Below are 18636 nucleotides of genomic sequence, written 5' to 3'. Positions count from 1 at the left end.
AATTGATGTCTGTTGTGATTACAAACTATTTCTTACTTTATTTATGAAGTTTTTTCTAGGAAATATTAAAATTAAGCTAAGAACACCTTTATTACAGCACTCCAGAAATTCTATAGATTGATATAATCACTGTCTTCAGATTACTTAAATCTGTAGGGCAACTCTTGAATACACTCTTTTCATATAAATAATTAAAAATTTATCATACTTTATAACTTATTAAAGAATCTAAAAGAAAGCAGGAGCCCCCATGAGATTTATTTCTTGTACAGCTTCTTCACTACACAGGCCATCTGGATACCCCCTTCCAGCACAAGTTTCTCAGAACTGTGCAGATGGGAATTGTCTCTCCTACACATCCTGTGCTATCTCTGTCCACCTGACCTATACCTTCACTAACCTGTACCCACTGCCTCACCTTGCCTTTTCCTTTCTCTCTTCTGTCCGCACCATTCCTTCTCCATCCAGATTATGGAATGAGTTCTGCTACCACATTTCCTCTCTGCCCAAACACCATGTGGACACTCTTCTTCCCCCACTCTCTCGTTTTTCTACCTCCCACCCTTCTCTCTCTCCTCCCTTTCTCCCTCTTTACCTTCAACATGCTCGTGTTCTCCCCCTTCCCCCTTTGCCCCCCCCCCTCTCAGTCCCACTCCCCACTCCCTCTTTCTACATCTCTTTTTGTTATGTTCTGTATACTCTTTTCATCTTGTTGTGCAGGCACAACATCATCTATTTAACGATTTGACTCTTTCCCTCTACCCCCTCCTTGCATATTACCTGACCCTGTCTTCACCTCCGTCAGCTCAGGCAACTGCTTTCAATAGTTGAGTATCAATAATTAGTCTTCCCCTGGCCTTGGGAGTTTACATTTGGGTGTCTGTGTGGTTGTGTGTGTGAATTTGTGTACTGTTTCTAGAGAAAGAGTTACTTCTCAAAAGACAGTGTGAATGCTGTTTTCTGTTATGTGTTACTGTGCTCTTTGCATCAATGTGCTATAGGTGAGTGGTTGCCTTTCCCTCATGTTACATTTTGCTGCAAACAGAAAATTCCATTATTGTCAAAATTGTATTTGGAGAGAGTGAAATTAGACTCAGTTTCCCATTTCAAATATCTCAGCAGCACAACTTCCAAAGACAACACTATTAATCAGGAAATACTCAGCTGGACACAGAAAGCATCCAGTTTTTACATTCAAATCCGAAAACCTTCTATGTGACCATGAAAAACCACAAAAAAAAAAAAAAAAACATATACCTCACTACTTTGTGCCAGTTGCCATTATGGTTTAGAGACATGCAACCTAAATGAGAATTGCGTAAAAGTATGAACCAAACTACTAAGAGCAACAAAATCATAAATGAGGTGAACAGGAGTGTAGCCAGCATTGAAGGCCCTCTTATTAGTTTAATAAAGGAACACAAACTGCATTGATGTGGGTTCTGTATGAGAATGGACAAGAAAAGGTGAGACATATAATATTTTGAAATAAATGTCCAACACAGAAGGCTGAGAAAATGCGGGATAGACACAGTGCAATCACGCATGGACAAGAGGGAATTCCAGTGGAAAGATGTCCAGAAACAGAAGAGCTATAAAGACAGGATGAGATGGCAAGCACTTGTACACCACACTGCGGAAACTCCAGATGAGAAGTGATGATGATGATGGTGATAATGTGGGGGATATAAATTGCAGAGGTAGATTTAGGCTCAAATACAGTAAGCAGGCTCAGATGGTTGTAGGCTGTAATAGTTTTGCAGAAGTGAAGAGACTTGCATGGGATAGACTAGCATGGAGAGCTGCATCAAACCAGTCTTCAGAATTACAGCCTCAGAACATCAACATAAAGCTTTTTCCTGATATTATGCCAACAATAATGAGATACTCACTTGCATCCCTGTATGTTGCGTGTCAAGTTTCTTTGAGTTTCTAATGATGTTCTGTAGTGCCTAGCTCATCTGTAGAAATAATTTTAAGATTGTTCAGTTTAATGTAATGATAACAAAGGTTTATCTTTCATATTTAACAAGCTCCTCACATTATGATGAGAAAGTAGAAATCTGTTACATTTGTTACCCTTTCTGATGCCAAGCTGCCATTTTTAGGCTCCTCTACTGATTTTTGCAGCTATATCGTGAGTAGTTCAGTAGGTCTCCCTTTCAAAGACATAAACTCTAACACAAAAAGGCCACGGAAAATACTGGAAATCACAATAATTTGACAAACAGTGCTCTGATTATAATGAATGCTTCTGGAAGACTATGTTTGTTGTGCAGTGGTTGGTAATAGGAGCCTCTGAACCTGGAATCCAAAAGTCCTAATAATTATTGTGTCTAATGAGATAGGCTTTTGATTTAATTGATAATGTATTAATGTCTGTATCTTTTGTCTGTTTCTGTGGGCAACTTTGTAATTTCCTTTGTCACTAGAATAATGGAATCCAGGTTGTGTAATAGGAAGGCATTGGAAATCTACATGAATATTATATTTACGTCTTTTATTGGGGTAATGCATTTCAAAGTTCATAAGAAATGAGTGTGGTTATTTACTGTGAGAGAAATTAATAAATAAATAAATCTGCTGGCAGTTGCTGCACAAATGTTGATAGGAGTGTGTCACATAAATTCTGGAAAACCTGAATTTGACGAACCCTTAAGGATAGGTGGCAACTATCCCTCGAAACCCCGCATATGAAACGTACCACACCAATAGAGACAAGAAAGACAAGATTACACTAATTATCATGCATGTGAAGCCATTTAAGCACTCTTCTCACACTCTGTACAATAACAGTGATTTGTAGAATATGGTTGTAAATATAGAAAATTCCAGGTAAATGTAAAGTCTTCTCTAAAGTCTTCTGTTTACTGTTTTATGTGATATCCACATTGTTCAGATACATCACTAGATTTAGATGCTCTGGTCTAGGAGATTATCTCATAATATGGCAAGTTAAGAACATTTGCAAGAAATTGTGCAACTTTTGTCTGGAGGTGAGGGCAGTGGCAGGTCATTCTTAGTGTCAAAACCTGGCTGAACTGAGTGTTTTGATCAACTTATCAATGTCTCAATTCTATTTTTTCTCTGCTTGTTATCAGGGCACCAAACAGTTTCATGTGCTCAACTTTTTTAATGGACTATAAAAATTAAGGAAAGAGTACTACCTCTAATGACTGTTAATTAATTTTGAAATAATTAAATGTACCCCTCCTTGCTTCCTGCATTCATATTTAGAACTATTGTTTCTGAAAATCTCACACTTATATTAATCCAACAAATACTGCACATACATGACACTTAATCCAAGTGAAACATTCATCTGTTGAGCCGAATACCGAGCAAATGCCTTAATGTCGTGAGCAAATACAAGATACAAAGAAATTAAGGTTGCCGCAGGTTTCCAAGACAGAATTAGATCTGAGACAGAAATTTTGTGGAGAAAGGAACAAAGATGGTTGCAGTGTGTGAGAATGAAAGAGTTATGGGCAATGGTCTGAAATAACATGATCCATAGATTTCTGGAACAAGAAATGGAATAAAAGTTCAATGAGCTGATCAAGCAAACTGTAATCAACATGAGGCCAAGTTCAGAGGAACAGCGTCACAGCCCTTCAAGATCAGAAATGGAACCAGGCAGCAAGATGGACTGCTTTGTATGCTCTTTAGTTGTGTTATTGATAAGGTGATCAGACAATGATTGTGAAAAATGAGAGGAGGGATAAATTTAGTATTTTAAAATAAATGTGTGGTTTGTCCTACAAACTACAAAATTTTCATAAATCAGGTACAGCTGTCAACATATGACTAGTGTTTAATGCAAATCTTTGACAGTATTTTGTTTCTTGTATTTGGTAACTTAACACTGACATGCAAGGGGAAACATATGTTAACACAGATTTTCAAGTGCATGTTATTTTTTAATAATGCATGTGATCCCATTATTTTGTTCATCATGTACTATGTATCTAACTTTACACTTAGAATTACACTCCTGGAAATTGAAATAAGAACACCGTGAATTCATTGTCCCAGGAAGGGGAAACTTTATTGACACATTCCTGGCGTCAGATACATCACATGATCACACTGACAGAACCACAGGCACATAGACACAGGCAACAGAGCATGCACAATGTCGGCACTAGTACAGTGTATATCCACCTTTCGCAGCAATGCAGGCTGCTATTCTCCCATGGAGACGATCGTAGAGATGCTGGATGTAGTCCTGTGGAACGGCTTGCCATGCCATTTCCACCTGGCGCCTCAGTTGGACCAGCGTTCGTGCTGGACGTGCAGACCGCGTGAGACGCCGCTTCATCCAGTCCCAAACATGCTCAATGGGGGACAGATCCGGAGATCTTACTGACCAGGGTAGTTGACTTACACCTTCTAGAGCACGTTGGGTGGCACGGGATACATGCGGACGTGCATTGTCCTGTTGGAACAGCAAGTTCCCTTGCCGGTCTAGGAATGGTAGAACGATGGGTTCGATGACGGTTTGGATGTGCCGTGCACTATTCAGTGTCCCCTCGACGATCACCAGTGGTGTACGGCCAGTGTAGGAGATCGCTCCCCACACCATGATGCCGGGTGTTGGCCCTGTGTGCCTCGGTCGTATGCAGTCCTGATTGTGGCGCTCACCTGCACGGCGCCAAACACGCATACGACCATCACTGGCACCAAGGCAGAAGCGACTCTCATCGCTGAAGACGACACGTCTCCATTCGTCCCTCCATTCACGCCTGTCGCGACACCACTGGAGGCGGGCTGCACGATGTTGGGGCGTGAGCGGAAGACGGCCTAACGGTGTGCGGGACCGTAGCCCAGCTTCATGGAGACGGTTGCGAATGGTCCTCGCCGATACCCCAGGAGCAACAGTGTCCCTAATTTGCTGGGAAGTGGCGGTGCGGTCCCCTACGGCACTGCGTAGGATCCTACGGTCTTGGCGTGCATCCGTGCGTCGCTGCGGTCCGGTCCATGGTCGACGGGCACGTGCACCTTCCGCCGACCACTGGCGACAACATCGATGTACTGTGGAGACCTCACGCCCCACGTGTTGAGCAATTCGGCGGTACGTCTACCCGGCCTCCCGCATGCCCACTATATGCCCTCGCTCAAAGTCCGTCAACTGCACATATGGTTCACGTCCACGCTGTCGCGGCATGCTACCAGTGTTAAAGACTGCGATGGAGCTCCGTATGCCACGGCAAACTGGCTGACACTGACGGCGGTGGTGCACAAATGCTGCGCAGCTAGCGCCATTCGACGGCCAACACCGCGGTTCCTGGTGTGTCCGCTGTGCCGTGCGTGTGATCATTGCTTGTACAGCCCTCTCGCAGTGTCCGGAGCAAGTAAGGTGGGTCTGACACACCGGTGTCAATGTGTTCTTTTTTCCATTTCCAGGAGTGTATTTCAATTTTAATTTTTGTTGTTTTTACAGTATTTTACATAAAAATTAAAAAGGAAAATCAGGTGTGAAATATATTTCTAAGTCATGTCTTTATGTATTTCATTAATGTATACTTTATGTTCCCTCCTTTTTATAGTTAGTCACAAGATTGATTGCTGCTGGAGCAGATGTCAATAGCAAAGAAAGAGGGGAAGCTGAGAAGTCAACATTACAAGGGCACACAGCTCGATGTTTGGTATGCTCAGACACTTATAACTCATAATTAATTTTGTTGAGGTTAGTATTAAATGTTAATAGTGTAATTTCTTCACAGGAAAGCAGTGTATTGTCATATAGAGGAGAAGGTTGGATTGATACAGAATTTTCTGGCAATTCCCCACTGTTCAAATCTCTTGAGTCAGAGAAGGTAAAGTAATTCTTTTTTATTTATAGCAATAAATGAATGTTTACTCATTAACATGTCAGGCAAGCAAAAAAAAGTAATTTAATTAGTTATATCTCCCAGTGGTCATTGACGTGATATATATATATAAAAAAAGATGGATGAGTGTGTCAACTTCCATAATTCATTTTTGTGTATGGGAGCTGTCTGTCATTATTCAATGAGTATCTTTAGCTGGGGTTATGTGTGCCTGTAATTGAACCCAGTTGACAATTTGTTGTTTTTTTTCTAACTAGCCTCTCTCTCTCTCTCTCTCTCTCTCTCTCTCTCTCTCTCTCTCTCTCTCTCTCTCTCTCTCTCTCTCTCTCTCCCCCTCTCCCTCCCTCCCCCCCCCCCCTCCTTTTTGTCCTACTAGGTCGAAAATTATGACTTAGTGAAATTATTTTGGATAGCAAAATTCACAAATATCTTCTGTGATTTTTGTTTGCTACATATTTTGTCATACCTTGTCAACAAATAAGAGTAAAAACATTAGAATATTCATGAATTTAAGTTAAACCGATACATAAAGCACAACACAGCAAGACCAGAGTATCCTTTACAACAATGAAATGGTGAAAAAGTTTTACAACTCTCCTTATAGATCACTGTTGTTTTTTTTATCACATACATTAACCTATGTGGTGGTTTTATAATCCTCATAACTAATATATCCTGTGGTACATTTTCCTTTTCAGCTCCAGTCTCATACACAATGGTGTTTTTATATTCTGCAGTCACTCTTTCCTTTAATTCCACTGTTGAATGAAACCAAGGTTGCTTTTCAACAACTTTTTTCATTAATAACCCTTTTTTCTTAATGTTACTGGCATGTAGAAATAGCAAAAATTGGAATGAAACATTTCAAAGAAATCAATATAATTCACTACATTACCACAAAAGCCTTTCCAGTTAATTTCAAACTTTAGTAAATGTAATCACATTCTTCTCTCAACATACAAGTTGCAATTGTTTGCAGAATTTAGATCCTCTTTGCCATACTGATTCTTTACAAATGGTATATTTTGGATAAATTTCTGTTCCCATTGTTGAAAACTCTCATGTTGCTCACAACCAAATACCTCATTTCCATTTTCCTCAGACACAAATTCATGTTTCAAAACAAGAAAACAGCTTATCTCCTTATCAGCATCATCAGCAATCACAGAATCATCAAATTCTACATAATCAGTACATGAAGTAACTCAACTGAGTCACATTTTTGTCTCAATATCAGAGAAGGACTACACTGTAGTGTAGTTTCAGCTCTCTGAGACTGCGGATGTGCGTGCAAGTTGCGTTTGCATGAGTGTGTACGTGCATGTGCATATGTGTGTCTACTGCTGACAAAGGCTTAATGGCTGAAAGCAATGAGTGTGTGACTCTTTTTATTGTGCCTATCGCGACTCAGCATCTCCGCTATATGGTGAGTAGCAACTTTCCTTCTCTGGTATTGTTACATTCCATTCTGGATTTCACATTTTTGTCTAATTTTTTTATTTTGGCCTGAACATTGTCAATACAAACTTTATCTCAGTTGTTGTCTGCTGTTAATTTTTCATTTTTGTCAGTTGCTGTGTACAGTTAATCTTTAATTTTTGTCTTATCGCTCAGTACTGTCGTTTACCTTATTAAAATTAGCTAGTTCTACTCCAATATTGGTTTCTAATTTACTGGGTTTTGCATCATATTCTACAAATCTGCTGCTTCTTGCTTTAAATTTGGCTAATTGTTCAGTACATCATTAACTTCTTAATTACTTTTGAAAAACATTCTCCATTTTCCATTGTAGATTATTCAGCACCCCCCACTCCCCCTTCCCACCCCCCACCCCCACCCCCACCCTCTCCCCAGGATGAAATTCATGTACCACATCTGTCTGCACCTAGAGTCAATCACATAAAGGTTGGACAGTACACTGGCCCCCATTGTTAATTCACCAGTTGGATTCATTCCAGGGCGGGCAAGTGGATGTGATAAGTAATTGATTTATTCTTGCAAACAAATTAGTTAGTCCATTTTTATAAGTCTCTCACTTCCTTTAATGTTTGACGATTGTGTGTACTTCTTCCATGTCAAAATATATTCAACTCCCTTTACCTCTGCTTCTGGTTTTGGTTCATTTTTTGTCATGATTGTTCACTCTTTACACATGAAAAAAAATTAGATAACAATAAATACAAACGCTGCAATATTAAAAATTTTATAATGCTTGTCTCAATACCAATTCACATGTCCTAGTTTGTTGTTGCTGCCATCAGTGTTAAGTTTCTAGTCCACTGTTAATTTCATAAAGTTTTCAGTACACAAGAATTCCTTCAGACATGATTTTCTGTTATTATTCCTGTAACATTTTATTTAATATTTTATCAAAGCGGACACCCACTATTCTAATCTATCATTTATTGTATCAAGTCAAAAATTATGATTTAGTCAAGACATTTTAGATAACAAACCTCAAAGCCATTGTCTGTGATTTTTTTTTGTTGCATACGAGGTGTGATTTTTTTTTGTTGCATACGAGGTGGAATCCATAATTTTCAGGATTGGTGCTGCCATCTGGAAAGTAGGTGTAGCAGATCTTCGCAGCACTAGGTGGTGAGAGCTGCATATCTGATGAGTCAGTGTGCGGAGTGGCATTCAGCTGGGAGGATGTGTTGCATGTCCACAGTGATTTCTGTAATATCTGGGGTGTGACAATTTTACGATGGATCCACGAACAGAACAGTGCTTATGTATCAGATTCTGTGCGAATCTGAGAAAAAGTGCTACGGAGACCCTTGCAATGATTCAACAATTGTTTGGGGGACAGAGCATGAGCTGTCCCAGTGGAAGAGCCTAGGCTCTCCAAGACCCAAAAAAGCAAGACAGGTGAAGAGCAAAGTGAAGAGCAAGATCATTGTTTTCTTTGCTGCCAAGCAAATTGTGCACATGGAATTCATCCCACCCAACCAAACAGTGAATTTCATATAATACTATGACGTTTTGTGATGGATCTGTGAAAATTGCTGGCGACTATGGTCCAAACTTTGGCATCAAGGGAACTGGCTGCTGCATCATGACAATACGCCCTGTCACATGTCCTTCTCACCAGGACCTTTTGGCAAGAAACAACATGGTGGTTGTACCGCACCAACAGTAGTAGCCAGATTTGGCATCTTGTGACTTCACGCAATTCCCAAAGCTGAAACTCAAGTTGAAAGGCCGTCAGTTCGACACTCTAGAGAGGCTTCGAGAAGCATAAGTGGTGGTGATAAACACCCTCAAAGAACAGGACTTCCAGAAAACGTTTGACCAGTGGCAGAAGCACTGGGACTGGTGTGTACATGTTGATGGGAACTGCTTTGAGGGTGATGGTGACCATCAGTCCAATGGTAAGGTTTTCAACAGATGATAACACCAGTCCCACAAATTTTGGGTAGCACCTCGTATTTTGTCTCATTTCGACAGCCAATAAGAGGAAAAGGTCAAAATAACCATGAATTTAGTGATTTTCTACTTATTTTCTGTTTGTTGTCCATTACATCTTGATGTTATTATTGGCAGTGTTTTTTGTCTGAAGGGGTGATATTCCTGCTTGCAAAATTGGTTCCGTGTTTTGTAAATATGTGTGTATGCCAATAACAGAAATGATACAGACCTTAACTTGACATTCCACCTTTAATTAACACTTACAATATTTTTCTTCTCAGACTTTATCCTGCCGGGCAGATTATGTTACACATGTAATATTACAATACTATTCCAGTGGTTTCAACATTAACTTTTTTCATGAAAGATTTTTGTACAATTCGTTTTTAATTTGCCATTTTCAGTTATTACCAATATTAATACTACTGCTTCTATTACTACAACAACAACTACTAAAAATAATAGTAATAATAATAATAATAATAGTAACTATAAACATAATTTCCATTGTAACCAGTTACACACTTCAACACAAAATATTCTTAATGATTTGAAATAGTATCTTTTGAGTCAAAATAATGTATGTATACATTTTGGGTTAATGTGTACATGAATGTCATGAAAATAATATCCTAGGTAAAAATATAGATGTGAAAAATATTATGAAAAGGTTAGATTGCTATTGCCTATATAGTGGAGATGTTGAGTCGCAGACAGGCATAACAAAGAGACTGCTAATGTGTGTGTTTGTCATTTAATTTTGATGAAGACCTTACTGGCTGCAAGCTATATTTATGACAGTCTTTTTGTTGTGCCTCAGCATCCCTGCTATATGGTGAGTAGCAACTTTCCTTTTTGCAGTACTGTTACATTCCAGACTGGTAAACAAGTAAGCTTTTGGCCAAAAGGCCTTCTTCTGAACTAGGCAACATACACAAGTTCAATCATACAAACACAACTTGCACACACCTGCCCAATGTCTCTTGCTGCCGAGGCCAGACTGTGAGCAACAGCACATAATGGGAGAAGCAGTTTGGGTGCTGAGGGTAAGGAGGAGGTGGGGATGGGGATGGGGGAATAGCAGGGAAGTGGTGGGGGATGGTAAAGTGCTGCTTGTGGGACCATACAGCTGGATGAGGAGGAGAGAGGCTAGAGCAGCTAGATATAGTCAAGAGATTAGATGGAGATTGGGGGTGAGGGTGCAGAAATGGACAGAAATAAAAAGACTGCAAGTCTGTGTAGTGCTGGTGTGGGAACAGAGAAGAGGATAGGTGGGTGAGTGGCAGTGACTATGAAGGCTGAGGTCAGGAGGGTTATGGGAACACAGGGTATTGCAATATATCCTACATTCCCAGAACCCTCCTGGAGTCTTAGTTTGTCACTTTCGTTCACCTGCCTATCATCTTCCCTGTTCCCACTCCAGCACTACACAGCCTTCTGTTCCACCAATGTAACCCACACTCTTTTTGTTTCTCTTCTTTTTTGCCCCCCCCCCCCCTCCCTCCCTGCCCTCCATCTAAACTCACAACTATAACTAGTTGCTCTACCCTCTCTCTACCTCATCTCTGCTTGCTCCCAGAAGCAGCACTAAACTATCCTCCACCCCTACCCTGCTATCCTCCCTCTCCCTCCCCAACCTTTTCCTTACCCCACCAACAAGATTGCTTCTCCCATCATGTGCTGTTGCTTGCTGCCTGCCTCAGCAGCCAGAGGCAGTTGTTGAGTATTGTTTGTGTGAATGTGTGTGTCTGTGTTGTCTAATACAGAAGAATGCCTTTCAGCCAAAAGGTTACTTAATTAGCAGTCTGTATTGTGAGTAACTATCTACACTTTTCATAATATTGTCATCATTCCAGCCTGGATTTTCCATTGCTTGAAGATGTGAAAAATGTTATTGTAAGAAATTTTACTGAAGTGTGTTGTTTACAGATGTAATGTATTGTGTTCTTCAATAAAGAATGAGAGTATATAAAAAGACTAGTTGCTACTCATCATACAGCAGAGATGGTGTGTCACAGATAGGAACAGCAAGAAGACTGTCAGAAAGTAAGCTTTTGGTCAACAAGGCCTTCATTGGAAATAGACAAAATAACACACACACACACACGCACCCCCCCCCCCCCCCCCCCCACACACACACACACTAACACTGTAGGGACACCACCTCAGAAATCTTTCCATTCTGCTCACTTCCTACTCCTGCCTTGGACTACCACTATCCACCATCTCTACAGCAACCTTCGAACCTTCCCAAATCCCCTCATATCTGAAAAGCTCTGCCTCATGGACCTAGTACATTTACCCCATCTTCAAAAACTACCTCCCATAACTGTACAGAATTCAGAACCTAAACAGACCCAAAACACACTCATGAACATTTCCTCCAAAAGCCTTAGTCCCACTGAAGTATCAAACAATTCCAAAGATCTCACCTTTTGTCCCACTCCCAGATTCAGTCATGCAGGACTTGTTAAAGACCTTCTCTCCTTCAACTGGTCTCTACAGTAGTCACACTTTTTTGCCACCTTGTGATGCATTCTGTACAGTCATGACATGCTCCTTCAGTGGAAACTTTTTTTGCCACCCACTCTACCAATAAGACTCAACCAAAGACGAATGTTGAACCCTGCTGACTCATTTCACTACTCCATCACCCACACTGCACCCAAATCTCCCCGTGTTAACTTTCCAGAATTTCCTAACACCAAAACTTACCTCACCATCATTCTCCAAATCACAAAACGTGCAAACTAAGCTTACATCCACAGAAAGAACCACAATCCAGCACCTTAAAACTAATCCTAAACTTATAATCCCACCTGCTGGAAAAGGCTCCACACTCTCATTTTGAACTGTAAGGATTACCTGACAGAAGGACTCCACCAGCTGTCAGATTCATGTACCTACAAACCCTACCATGCTGACCCCATTCCAGAAATCCAGCTAGATCTCCTCCTCAAATCCCTAGGCCCATCCCAGAACCTCTCCCCACAGTACATCTCTCTCCTCACCCCTATCACTCCCTGTACTCCTATGTTCTACATGCTCCCTAAGATCTGTAAACCCAACTACCCAGGATGCCCCATTGTGGCCGATTACTGTGCCCCCACTGAGAGGATCCCTACTCTCGTAGACCAACACCTTCAGCCTATTACCCACAACCTACTCTCCTATATAAAACATACCAACCATTTCCTCCATTGACTGCCCACAGTTCCTGTTTCTTTGCTACATGGTCCCCTGCTTGTCACTATGATGCCACCTCACTTTACACTAACACACCTAATGTCCATGGCCTTAACACCATTGAACATTACCTTTTGCAATGCCCGATGGTTTCTAAACCCACAACCTCCGTTCTGCTACCATAATCAACTATATCCTCACCCACAATTACTTCCACTTTGTTAGCATCACCTACAAACAAATCTGGGGTATGGCTATGGGCACCCGCATGGCACCAGATGTGCCAACCTATTCATGTGCCATCTGGAGGAATTATCATGTCCAGACACAGAGTAGAGGCAAGTCTGCAATTTCCATCTGGTGAGGAGGTAATGCAGAAAGACAAATTTCCAGTGATGGCAGGTTAACGACTTGGATGAGTGCCAAACACTGTCACAAGGCATCTATGAGAGATGTAGATTTTGGGACTTGACAAGATGCTTGCAGCAGGAGACTCGTGGAATTCAGGGGTCTGGATAACACTGTTTATTTGCGATCAGACTAACTGATACACTGAAGGCTAATTCTAAAGATTAGAAGAAGCAAGGGAGGCAACTGGCCTCACAGCAGAAGACAGTGTCTGAAGCCATGGGGGTGGGTGCTAACTGAAACAGCAAACACTAACAGCAACTAATTAAAAATTGAGAGTACCACTCCAAGTGAGGAAAACAGACATGTAAGAGCTTACCGAGGCTGGCCATGAGTGATATGGAGTCAGCGCCCCAGCAATCTGACTGTGAAATCCTGCTGAATAGAAAAACATTGGTTTTTAAAGAATCATGGTGTTGCGCCATTTCTACCACTCTATAGTCAACCCACCACTCCACTGGCACTTAACAAGCTTCAACCAATCAGGTGAGTCGTTCTGACCAACCATAATTAGATTCCTCCCCTACTCCTATTCAGTAGGTAGGGATGCTTCTGGGTTTTACATCAACAAACTCCAAGTTTGGTATCAACAACATTCAGCTGAAAGCTAAACATCACTGCTGCTCCTATCATGGCTAGCAACAACATTGTTTTATGTCACTTGGCCCCACACTCCATCCTTCTGTGGGTAAAGTTCTGTGGTAGCACTCTAATCTATGTAAAGCCACTGACGCTGCAGTTCTCAGGAGCAAGTATCAAGTTTGCTGCCTCTGCTAAGAATTGTTTCTTCATGGCCATCTTCTACAGTGAAGCCTTACAACAGCATCTAGGCAGTGGATGGAGTTCTCTGAAGTGAAAGTTCTCCCCTGGGACAGCTGCCCAGAGCGTCTGCAATTTGCATGGCTCTAGTGTTACTATTTATCTACGGTAACCTAAATGCTACCACTTTTGCCTCCTCTCTGCATTGTGCCTCTGATTTATTATCTTGGTGTGCCCATGATGGCTCCATATAGCTTTAAGTGTAACAATGTACATGTCATTATGTTCTCAACATATGACAGAATCCTTCCTAACCACCCAGAATCCCAAACCCCTCACTTTGTTCAGATTCATTGGTGACATTTTTGTGATTTGGATCACGGTTGAGGACACCCTACCCACATTCCTCCAGAAACTCAGCACCTTCTCCCCCATTCGCTCCACCTGTTCCTACTTAACCCAACAAGTCACTTTCCTCAATGTTGATCTCCACGTCAAAGATTGCTACATCAGTACCTCTGTCCATATCAAACCTAACAAACACCAGCAATATCTCCACTTCCCTTCCATACAGCCTAGCCACCCATGGCTGTCACATCAGTAGTGACTAGCATTCCCTCTTGAAATACAACAAAAAGTCTCACTGAAGCACTCACACACCATAATTACCCTCCCATCCTTGGACAAAAACATATATCCCATGCCTTATCTCTCCAGACACCCACCACCTCCCAGAGTCCCATCATTTGGACACAGAGGAGCATTCCCCTCATGATTCAGTACCACCCAGTACTGGGACAACTGAATCACATTCTCTGCCAATGTTTCAACTACTTCTCAATGTGCTCTGAAATGAGGAAAGCCCTACCCAGTATCCCCTACTACAGTGGTATTCCTCTGCCCAACAAACCTACACAATATCCTTGTCCATCCCTACAAAACCCCTGTTCCCAAACTCTTGTGTCTTGGTTCATATCCCTGTAATAGAGCTAGATGGGAAACCTGTCCCATACAACTTCTCACCACCACTTACTCCATTACGGTCACAAGCATCACCTTTCCTATGAGAAGCAGGGCTACTTGTGAAATTAGTCATGTGTCCTACAAGCTAAGCTGCAGCCATTGTGCTGAATTCTACATGGGCATGACAACCAATAAACTGTATGTCTGCATGAGTGGCCACTGACACACTGTGGCCAAAAACAGCTGGAAAATCCTGTTGCTCAGCATGTCTCCAAACACAGTGTTCTTCATTTCAATGACTGCTTCACAGCCTGTGCCACCTGGATCCTTCCCACAAACACCAACTTTTCTGAGTTGCACAGGTGGGAACCCTCCCTGCAATATACCGTGTATTCATGTAACCCTCATTAGTTGTTGTCTTACCTATCTAGCCACTTCCCTGTTCCTATTCCAGCACTACACAGCTCTCTATTCCATCAGTCCATCCACAGCCTTTTTACGTCTCTCTTTTCTTACTATCTCCCACTGAAACGTAACAGTTCATTGAAAGTCCTTTAAAACACTTATTTTTCAAGCCAATTTGAAATAAACAGGAATCACTGACGTAAAGAAAAGGTAGTGGTAAAGGTAAACCTATACTTATAAAATTGTTACAGTGAAACTGTTTACTAAATTATAATTGTATTGTAGTATATAAGTCCTGTAATTGGTAGGAATATTTAGGATTAACATAAGTAGCTGAAATCTGGAACAAATTATCAAGTTCACTGTTCAAGGACATTTCTTTGAAACTGCAATGGATTTTTGTTAAAACAGTATCTAAATTAAAGTCTGTGGTATTTAAATGAAAACCAACTGAGAGAATCAAAATAGATTGCAAAATTAAAAAGTAATTAGCGAAAATGTTATAAGTGGCATGTAAACAGAGGCAGTTCTTTAGATGTTTTGTCAATAATAAATAAAACACCTGTTTTGCCACATTCAATGGGAGAATTGGAAACATATATATTGATAGGAACATTTTCCGAACCATGTATCTTTCGCATTATATAAAAATAGTAAAAGTATTGGTATTATATAATATTTGAGTCTTAACACATTCCTAAAATGTTAAATGCTTTAAAATCAATAAATGTATTTGCTCTATAAGAGCCAGTGCAACTGTTGAAATATGTCTTTAATTTTGAGGCAACAGTTTTAATTATAATTTTATTAAAAAACACTTTATAACAATACCAAGGATTGTTCAGATTTATATATAAAGAGGCAGCCATGTTGGCATTAGATGGCAGTGTCTTATGAGGTGTTGTGCAAGAAGCATGTAATTGCTTAAGTAAAATATACATCAGTGTTGTAAGCATCTCAGTATTTTTGAGTTTCATCAAAGTAACATAATAATTTTGTAGCAATATAGAATAAAAGTTCTGAAACATAATGTTTGTATTGGTCATTATTGGTGTAAAAATCAAATTACAGTGGACATGGAGGAACACTGTGCTTGTGGCTGCACCAGATAGAAAACGGATGATTACGTCCTACATAATTATAAGAATTTTTAATAATAATTTCACACCACCCCTCCCTCTATCTAACTGGACAGCACCTTTCCCTCTCTCCACCTTGTCCGTGTGCTCCCAAAATCCCAAAAGCAAAACTTGACTGCTCACCCCCCCCCCCCCCCCCCCCCTGCGCCCCTATACTGTGCTATCCCTCCCCATCCCCACTCCAACCTCCTTCTAACCCCCAACAGTCGTTGCTCCTCTTATTATATGCAGCTGCTCGCAGTCTGGCCTCAGCAACCATAGACTGTGCCCATGTGTGTGTGTGTGTGTGTCTGTGTGTGTGTGTGTGTGTGTGTGTGTGTGTGTGTGTGTGTTTGTGTGTCACAGTCTTTTTGTTGTTCCCATCAGCGACTGTGCATCTCCGCTATGTGATGAATAGCAGCTATCCTTTCACAATATTGTTGTATTCTATGCTGGATTTTCCGTTATTTGAATGAGAGTACATCATAGACCAGTTTAATTGCATGGTTCAAAAATCTGTAGGAGGAAATATAATACCTACCAAGTTCTGAATTCCTTCACTACATAATGGCTTTCTGCACCAAACTGGTTACTCAAAGTTCTTTTTTATATTTTGATGGGATTAGTGGAAATTGACGCCATTGTGTATGAAGTGCAATAAAGCTTTCCTAGTTAGACTTTTGTCAAGAGATGCACAGTGGCTGGAGTGTTTTTACTGACAAGTTGACATTTTCATATTTTCATGTATTATGACTCATATGCAACTTTCAGATTCAAGGTACATGCTTAATTTCTTGCAAAATTTATTGTCAATTAAAAAAAATGGAATTTTAAAATGAACTTTCTCCTTTTTTTGCAAACTCATTACTTATAGAACATTAGATGATGACACAGAATTGCAAAACAATCCTTGGTGGTTGCAGATATGCATATTACTCTGAAGATCAACCTCAGCAGAGGTTACAGCCAATTCACTTGGTTGAAATTTTGCAAAGGCATGCATAAGCTATATTATAAGTTATTTTTAGGATAAGGCATTCTGCAGTTAAGAGAAAGCAAAAGAAGCAATTTAATAAGGAACAAGGCCACTCAAAAATTTTCACAGATGAACTTGAATTCAGCTGCATAACAAAATTCTGTTTAGGAAGATGGGGCAAAATATTATCTACTATTAAAGACAATCTTTCTGGATGAGATTGGGAGAAATAACCTGTGAAAAAGTATCCACAGCTAATAATAATATTTGCTGAATTTATAGAAGTTCTAGAACAGCTGGTCACAAAAAGATTACCACAGAATACATAGACAACTAAGCATTGTATTGGCTGATGTCCCTCATGAGAATATATCCAGTTATGATGAGACAAATATGAGTGACGATCCAGGGAAGAAGAAAGTTATTATTTGCCATTAAAGTTATAAACATCTTGAATGAATAATTAATTTCACTAAAGCCAGTGTTAATGTCATGTTCTGTGGAAATGCAGCAGTTTTGTCAGTTACTGTATTTGTCAATTATAAGGTGTATATCTATGGCCCAACTAGACTGAAAATGAGACTCATGGGATGTGGTACAATAGGACAAGATATGGATGGATTGATTCAGCAGCATATGGAGGTGGATTCTCATTTCATCCTCCACCAATTCTTAGAAATCTGACAGGTAAAATGGTTCTAATAGGCAACATTTAGTCATCATATATACACTCCTGGAAATTGAAATAAGAACACCGTGAATTCATTGTCCCTGGAAGGGGAAACTTTATTGACACATTCCTGGGGTCAGATACATCACATGATCACACTGACAGAACCACAGGCACATAGACACAAGCAACAGAGCATGCACAATGTCGTCACTAGTACAGTGTATATCCACCTTTCGCAGCAATGCAGGCTGCTATTCTCCCATGGAGACGATCGTAGAGATGCTGGATGTAGTCCTGTGGAACGGCTTGCCATGCCATTTCCACCTGGCGCCTCAGTTGGACCAGCGTTCGTGCTGGACGTGCAGACCGCGTGAGACGACGCTTCATCCAGTCCCAAACATGCTCAATGGGGGACAGATCCGGAGATCTTGCTGGCCAGGGTAGTTGACTTACACCTTCTAGAGCACGTTGGGTGGCACGGGATACATGCGGACGTGCATTGTCCTGTTGGAACAGCAAGTTCCCTTGCCGGTCTAGGAATGGTAGAACGATGGGTTCGATGACGGTTTGGATGTGCCGTGCACTATTCAGTGTCCCCTCGACGATCACCAGTGGTGTACGGCCAGTGTAGGAGATCGCTCCCCACACCATGATGCCGGGTGTTGGCCCTGTGTGCCTCGGTCGTATGCAGTCCTGATTGTGGCGCTCACCTGCACGGCGCCAAACACGCATACGACCATCACTGGCACCAAGGCAGAAGCGACTCTCATCGCTGAAGACGACACGTCTCCATTCGTCCCTCCATTCACGCCTGTCGCGACACCACTGGAGGCGGGCTGCACGATGTTGGGGCGTGAGCGGAAGACGGCCTAACGGTGTGCGGGACCGTAGCCCAGCTTCATG

General features: G+C 41.1%; 1 protein-coding gene and 1 long non-coding RNA gene across 3 annotated transcripts in view; both read left to right on the top strand.

The window, feature by feature from the left end:
• LOC126416741 (serine/threonine-protein phosphatase 6 regulatory ankyrin repeat subunit A-like) overlaps positions 1-18636 on the top strand; it is a 716260-nt gene that overhangs the window by 559491 nt on the left and 138133 nt on the right. The gene's annotated exons all lie outside the window — the stretch shown is intronic.
• LOC126416760 (uncharacterized) lies at positions 877-5754 on the top strand. The gene is made up of 3 exons (XR_007575523.1): positions 877-1001; positions 5550-5648; positions 5727-5754. It is a non-coding gene; the product is annotated as an uncharacterized LOC126416760 (long non-coding RNA).

Source organism: Schistocerca serialis, chromosome 1 (assembly GCF_023864345.2).
Source record: "Schistocerca serialis cubense isolate TAMUIC-IGC-003099 chromosome 1, iqSchSeri2.2, whole genome shotgun sequence".
Taxonomy (NCBI): Eukaryota; Metazoa; Arthropoda; class Insecta; order Orthoptera; family Acrididae; genus Schistocerca; species Schistocerca serialis.
The sequence above is the reverse complement of the archived record's forward strand: the minus strand, read 5'-3'. Positions and strand labels throughout refer to the sequence as shown.